The 8,209-nt window shown below is 30.7% G+C and overlaps 1 protein-coding gene across 4 annotated transcripts in view; it reads left to right on the forward strand.

The window, feature by feature from the left end:
- The window catches only part of LOC108744371 (trafficking kinesin-binding protein milt), a 37,001-nt gene that overhangs the window by 6,395 nt on the left and 22,397 nt on the right, over nt 1-8,209 (forward strand). The window lies entirely within an intron of this gene.

An 8,209-nucleotide genomic window follows, 5' to 3' on the forward strand; every position in this document is an offset into this window, starting at 1 on the left:
GACGGGATGCAGAACTATAAAAAGTAACATTTTAAAAATATAATTAATCTTAAAACAGACTGCGTTGTGGGTAGGCCTGAGACTAATAATGCCAATTAAAATGCTATGATTTTTTGCTTTTTTTTTCACGTCTTTTTCTTTTTCGTAATGGTTAAACTATTTTTAATTAATGTTCTGATCTAATTTTATCGGTTTTATACATTTTTGGTTAGTATTTTTGTTGATATTTTTTCTGAAATTGATATTTTTTTTGTTGTCAGAAATCTAGCATTCTTTTTTGGAAATATGTATTTAAAAAAAGGTTTTCAAAAATTTGTTTCGTTATACATACGTATAATTTTATCCTCAAATGTGCACTGTATATGTATCTGGCGGGATTAACTCAATCCTAATTTGCTTGCATAACTGCTTGTATTTAATTCAAAAACAAAATACATCTGTCGGACAATTAGTTTACAATTGTATGGATTCTTTGGTTACCACAAATGTGTATTTGCAGAAATCGAATTAGTTGTTTTGATTTGTCCAGAAGTAAATGTTCGGTTTGTATTGTTATTCATGTATTACATTCATTTAATGATATATGAAAGAAGACTTTTTGACTATGGAATTAGTTAACATAAAATTACCGCGGAAGAAAGAAGAAAAATGTTAATGTATCCGGTGCGAAAACGCTAAAATGCGTTACAGTTCCAAGGTCCGGGATTTGAAATAGAATCGGGACGTGTTTGTATTTCAATGGGCTATTATTACTTCTTTAAGTTCAGTTCTTTGGTGAGAATGTTCACGTAACCTTTTTTGACCTTTAGCCATCTTAGAAAAGTTATTCTTTTTCGGACTGGTGCGATTTTTGTCTAAGAGTATTTTTGTTTTTGACTCTTGTGTAGATGAAACTATAAATACTCAGAGTACCTCATCATGTCAATGCCAATAACTATTTCTGTGTTAGTAACAACCTTGTTGCATTTTGTTGTAATCTTTGCTATTTTGTGGTTTGTTAATCGTAAAGTTACGTCAAAAATTATTTATTGATTTGTTTATAAAAAGTGAGCTATAGCTATGAGTTAACTTTTATTATTTATAATTACCTTAAAAGATAAGAGATAAGTACCATCTGACTTCCTAGATACTAAATCAGTCACTTCTTCTAATTTTTCGTCTCCTTCTTCTATATACACTAAACAAAATATAAGTAGTATAAAAATTGGTGTTCTTCCTGATTAACGTTTTTTTTTTTGAGTCATAAGATCGGCGTGTCCCGGCAGGTTCCTGTGTGAACCACAAAAAAGCTAGAACTACTTAATAAGTTTTACCATGTAATTTTCATGAAGTTGTCGAATGAATATTTTGATGCTTGTAATTATTATTTTCTTCAGGATTTCCAATTTAAATCGTTATTTTCAACATATAGGGTATAATTTAAAGAAATTGCTTTTGGAGGACAGTGACAGCTTTAAATTCCTATTTCTAAATNTGTAATACTGTAATTGTTTGTCGGTTTTACATATACGTAATTTACGATATTCGTATTACATTAAGGGTGTGTTCTCGAGAATATTTTACCTTTCTTTAATTGAAACAACTGTTTTCCATAGCAATAAATCTCCAGCTATCTAGCTTAAGTATGTAGTAACGTTATTCCTTTAATTTTTAATGTGGAAAATGTCTTTTTCGTGATGCTGTATAAAGTACATAACGGTATTACATGACGGTATGCAATGGAGTGCGCTTAACCTGCTTTAAACAAAAAAAAAACTATTGGAATCCACTAATTGCACAGTACAAATTCGCGTAGATACACTTTCGAGGAATCTTAATAAAAGGCTTATGAACAGATGTGTGATGCTGACCTCACTTGTGTGTGCATAAATAAATATAAAATATAGTGGATGTTGGGGCATAAGCTTATAATTTATTGCAAAATTGCAAATAATAATCAGTAAGGATTTGTACCTAACGGTAATTGTGAATTCCGATGGAAATAGAACTCTTAAATAAGAAATGCATAAAATTTAACGTTTATATTAGATGTATCAGTAAATAAATAACAAAAAGGGCACATTTTGGACGCTTCTAATATAGAAATACAAATAATTCTGAAGTGGCTGATTGTGGAGTATTATTAAATTTGATAAGCATGTCGAAATATTTTCATTTTGTGACAATGTAGATTGTAGATGCGTACATAAATATCACAGAAATGTATTTGTGAAAAAATATCTTTACCACAATTGTAGAGAATTCAATTTTGTACAAAAAAAATGTTTAGAAAAATTTTGTGAAACTTAGGGTTCTCAAGATATCGCGGGAAAACTGTTACACTTTCTTTGACGGCTAATTAGGGAGGGGTTTTCAACTTATTCACTCCCCTTCCTTATATATCAAAAAAATTTTAACGGAACCGTTATAATAATTGCGGCATTGAACTGATTATTGTCTTCTTAGTATATATCATTATTTTCGGTAAGACTTTACATTATGATTTATTACAATATTGGGCTGAATGTTAGTATTTTTGTTGATATTTTTTCTGAAATTGATATTTTTTTTGTTGTCAGAAATCTAGCATTCTTTTTTGGAAATATGTATTTAAAAAAAGGTTTTCAAAAATTTGTTTCGTTATACATACGTATAATTTTATCCTCAAATGTGCACTGTATATGTATCTGGCGGGATTAACTCAATCCTAATTTGCTTGCATAACTGCTTGTATTTAATTCAAAAACAAAATACATCTGTCGGACAATTAGTTTACAATTGTATGGATTCTTTGGTTACCACAAATGTGTATTTGCAGAAATCGAATTAGTTGTTTTGATTTGTCCAGAAGTAAATGTTCGGTTTGTATTGTTATTCATGTATTACATTCATTTAATGATATATGAAAGAAGACTTTTTGACTATGGAATTAGTTAACATAAAATTACCGCGGAAGAAAGAAGAAAAATGTTAATGTATCCGGTGCGAAAACGCTAAAATGCGTTACAGTTCCAAGGTCCGGGATTTGAAATAGAATCGGGACGTGTTTGTATTTCAATGGGCTATTATTACTTCTTTAAGTTCAGTTCTTTGGTGAGAATGTTCACGTAACCTTTTTTGACCTTTAGCCATCTTAGAAAAGTTATTCTTTTTCGGACTGGTGCGATTTTTGTCTAAGAGTATTTTTGTTTTTGACTCTTGTGTAGATGAAACTATAAATACTCAGAGTACCTCATCATGTCAATGCCAATAACTATTTCTGTGTTAGTAACAACCTTGTTGCATTTTGTTGTAATCTTTGCTATTTTGTGGTTTGTTAATCGTAAAGTTACGTCAAAAATTATTTATTGATTTGTTTATAAAAAGTGAGCTATAGCTATGAGTTAACTTTTATTATTTATAATTATCTTAAAAGATAAGCGATAAGTACCTAGGTGTAAAGTGCGGTTTTTTTTTTTTTTGAGTCATAAGATCGGCGTGTCCCGGCAGGTTCCTGTGTGAACCAGTAAAAGCTAGAACTACTTAATAAGTTTTATCATGTAATTTTCATGAAGTTGTCGAATGAATATTTTGATGCTTGTAATTATTATTTTCTTCAGGATTTCCAATTTAAATCGTTATTTTCAACATATAGGGTATAATTTAAAGAAATTGCTTTTGGAGGACAGTGACAGCTTTAAATTCCTATTTCTAAATTTCTAAATTTTTCTGAAATTGTTTCCAAAGTTATATGAGTAGATTATCTTACGGTATAACAATGTTTACCCTGTAATAGTTGATTGACACTTTTCGCTTAATTACTCCAAAATATTTTCTAGTTATTATCATAAACGCTATCAATAAATTACATTATATTATCGTTGTTATTGGACGACAGCGTTAGAATTTAGGCCGACGCGAGATAAAAGACTATATACTTATTGAAGAATTTGAGGTCATTGCCAAGGTTTGTAAACATAGATGACATTGAATTATTTAGTAAAATTGATTACAAAAGTTGCAGTGCAATTTGTTTAAAGGGTGCGTTTTTGTTTGTAGATAAGTACGTTGTTTACATGGGCTGCCTAGAATCAGGTCGCTTGTGCAAATGGTGCGCGGCTGTTAGCTGACATTTACTTTACGATGAGGCAGAAGTAGTAATTTCCTCCTGTCTTTGCGGTNTGATTTTATGAAAATTTGACGATTATAATTGGTGTAGGATTAGTATGATATTTAGAACTATTATTTTTACAATCGGTAATTTTGCAAGTTTTTAATTTTTTTTTAAATAGATTGTAGTTGTGCCTTTTTCTATTTGTGAATGTTCTAACATTTGTGTTTAAGAATACAGAAATAATGTATACACCTAAAGTAACTTGTTCGTTGAATAGATTGTTGTTCTGGTAATAACGAATTTTCACGAAAAAATGCTGGAAAATATGATGATTCTTGATCTACTTCAATTTTGAAAGCAAACTGGTCACTTTCCAAAATTAGTAAAGGCGAAAAACGCAGTAGTTTAAAGTCGTTTGATTTTTTATTTTTGATAATAGGTATAATCAATTAAATACTTTTATAGAAACAATATAATGACAAGGAAAATTTCGTTTGTTTTGCTTTCTTACGATAAAAAAAAATAGAGAAAGGTCTCCGAGTACATATTACAATTCATCTGATCCTACCAGATAATCATTTTTGAATTATTTTGATAAGTATACCGATAAGTTTATCGGATAATAACACTGATACATCTGCGATTGTTCAACTTTTACTAACTGTTATTACTACCACTACTACTACTAACCATTACTTGAACTATTCGACACACTATTTATTGTAAATACATTCAATTCCAGTGTCTCCCACCTGCGTAAGTTTGGACAAATGATAACGTAACGAGGTCTGTGGAGCGTACCTACAAACAGGTACCATAAGCAGTTTGAACCTGTCGACTATTTGCTTGACGTCTTGGTAACAGTCCGCTAGTAAATTTTCCGTTCGCTAGTAAATTTTCTTTCGCGCCGCGGGTCTACCCTTGTGCTTTACCGATCGTGCGTCTTCTTTTGAACGGGGTCGTGCGTTGCGAGCGAGGGTTGAATTATTAGAATCGACGCCGGTCGTCGCGACGCGACGTCCTTAAGAGTGGCGTATCTGGCGCATATTGTTATTGTGAAATGTTATCATTGGGGGTGTTTTTGAATGTGACTGCATCATCACGCTGATATTGTTTTACTTAGTTGAGTGTGTGAGAAGTTAAATTTAGTTTTTTTTGATTTTGGAAGAGATAATGCTGTAAAATAGTACGAAACGAGTGAGTTATTTAAGTGTTATCTCATTATACCCACATATAATAACATTTACAGTTATTCTTTAATTGATGAAGTTAATTACTGTTATGCACCGAAATTTTAAATGTTGTATTTTTTTGTATTGGGTGTTAAAAGTTGAATTAATCTTTTGAGAAGGTTTAGAATGCCGCAAAGTTTTAAAATTGATGGTGTTTTCTGGAAAAGCGATTTTATAATGTCTTCTATATGTTTGATTATTAATTGTCTTATTTAATTTAGAAAATTTCAGGGATATTGAAAAAATAATAAGGAAACGGTTTTCTTATTCGTAATATGCACATTATTATATTTATCTATTTCCTCTTCTTAGGGAAATCGTTTTATTTGACCTTCATTTTCTCGATTTAAACGTTAGGTACTTAGCGGCTAAATTTCTTTAATGTGAGTATGTGAATAAAAAGAACAAAATAATTGACTACTTATAAGTAATTTCCGTCAGATTTCTTGTTGACGTGTAACATCAATCAGGCGACGAAGAGCAATTTTGAAATAAAATCGATTAGAGGGAAAGCAAATTTAGAAGAGAGGTCAAACGGATTTTCTTTTTGTTTGATTTTTTTTTTTTGGTAAAAGGGAGGTAATGTGTTAAGAAAAAATGAGCGTACGTATAAAAGTAAATTTTCTTGCTTATTCTGACAATGTTTAATGTAAATTCGTGCATTTTGCTGTTGTAAAAACTGGAGAGTGTTTAAAAGAAAATGTACCGGCGTTTAAATCTAGCAACGCATGTGGTATCATGGTGGCAGGAATATCGAAGTAAGATTTTTTATTGATTTTTATTGATCTGCAAACGATCGGGGGCAAAGATACATTAATTAACATTATATATATATATTCTCAGGAAGCCTAGATAAAATGTATTAGATGTTGCTGGCGAATTTAAATTAGTCCATGCTCCAGAATTGGGTTTTGATGTTTATATATACGTAGTAATTCTTCCGTGTTAATTGAATGTAACCTTTTATTGGGTTTTCCCACTACCAACCCTTTGTGTTAATATGAATGTCACATCTAAGCTAATTTCTATTCTGCCTCATGTAATAAAATTAATGAAAATTGGAAGAAACATGAATTGTTCTTTGAAGAAGTTTGCAATCAAGACTGTAATAGTTTAATTATACTGCGAAGTCATAAATCCGTTTATTGCATTATATATTTCTAAGAAATATATCTATAAAAGCCTAATTTACACTGCAACTGCATTTTCTGATGATTTAACAGATAAATCAACAATACGACCTCAATAACACTTCATCATTTGCGATTTGTTCGTGATTGATTGTTAGAGACGTCAGAGGGGTTATTGATTTTATGAAAATTTGACGATTATAATTGGTGTAGGATTAGTATGATATTTAGAACTATTATTTTTACAATCGGTAATTTTGCAAGTTTTTAATTTTTTTTTAAATAGATTGTAGTTGTGCCTTTTTCTATTTGTGAATGTTCTAACATTTGTGTTTAAGAATACAGAAATAATGTATACACCTAAAGTAACTTGTTCGTTGAATAGATTGTTGTTCTGGTAATAACGAATTTTCACGAAAAAATGCTGGAAAATATGATGATTCTTGATCTACTTCAATTTTGAAAGCAAACTGGTCACTTTCCAAAATTAGTAAAGGCGAAAAACGCAGTAGTTTAAAGTCGTTTGATTTTTTATTTTTGATAATAGGTATAATCAATTAAATACTTTTATAGAAACAATATAATGACAAGGAAAATTTCGTTTGTTTTGCTTTCTTACGATAAAAAAAAATAGAGAAAGGTCTCCGAGTACATATTACAATTCATCTGATCCTACCAGATAATCATTTTTGAATTATTTTGATAAGTATACCGATAAGTTTATCGGATAATAACACTGATACATCTGCGATTGTTCAACTTTTACTAACTGTTATTACTACCACTACTACTACTAACCATTACTTGAACTATTCGACACACTATTTATTGTAAATACATTCAATTCCAGTGTCTCCCACCTGCGTAAGTTTGGACAAATGATAACGTAACGAGGTCCGTGGAGCGTACCTACAAACAGGTACCATAAGCAGTTTGAACCTGTCGACTATTTACTTGACGTCTTGGTAACAGTCCGCTAGTAAATTTTCCGTTCGCTAGTAAATTTTCTTTCGCGCCGCGGGTCTACCCTTGTGCTTTACCGATCGTGCGTCTTCTTTTGAACGGGGTCGTGCGTTGCGAGCGAGGGTTGAATTATTAGAATCGACGCCGGTCGTCGCGACGCGACGTCCTTAAGAGTGGCGTATCTGGCGCATATTGTTATTGTGAAATGTTATCATTGGGGGTGTTTTTGAATGTGACTGCATCATCACGCTGATGATGTTTTACTTAGTTGAGTGTGTGAGAAGTTAAATTTAGTTTTTTTTGATTTTGGAAGAGATAATGCTGTAAAATAGTACGAAACGAGTGAGTTATTTAAGTGTTATCTCATTATACCCACATATAATAACATTTACAGTTATTCTTTAATTGATGAAGTTAATTACTGTTATGCACCGAAATTTTAAATGTTGTATTTTTTTGTATTGGGTGTTAAAAGTTGAATTAATCTTTTGAGAAGGTTTAGAATGCCGCAAAGTTTTAAAATTGATGGTGTTTTCTGGAAAAGCGATTTTATAATGTCTTCTATATGTTTGATTATTAATTGTGTTATTTAATTTAGAAAATTTCAGGGATTGCTAATTATTGTAAGGGGCAGCTAAAATTGATGAGGCTTTTGCTGTAATTTAATTTATTTAATGGATGCTTTGAATAAATAAATAGCAAATTATTTAGGAAGGAGTTTCAGTTATCACAATCTAAATTTTACTAATAAATTTGTATGTTAAAGGGTTTATAATTTTTTAATATTTTGCGATTAAAGTTTCATGTAGAGA

Source organism: Agrilus planipennis, unplaced genomic scaffold, assembly GCF_000699045.2.
Source record: "Agrilus planipennis isolate EAB-ADULT unplaced genomic scaffold, Apla_2.0 scaffold17, whole genome shotgun sequence".
In the NCBI taxonomy this organism is placed as follows: Eukaryota; Metazoa; Arthropoda; class Insecta; order Coleoptera; family Buprestidae; genus Agrilus; species Agrilus planipennis.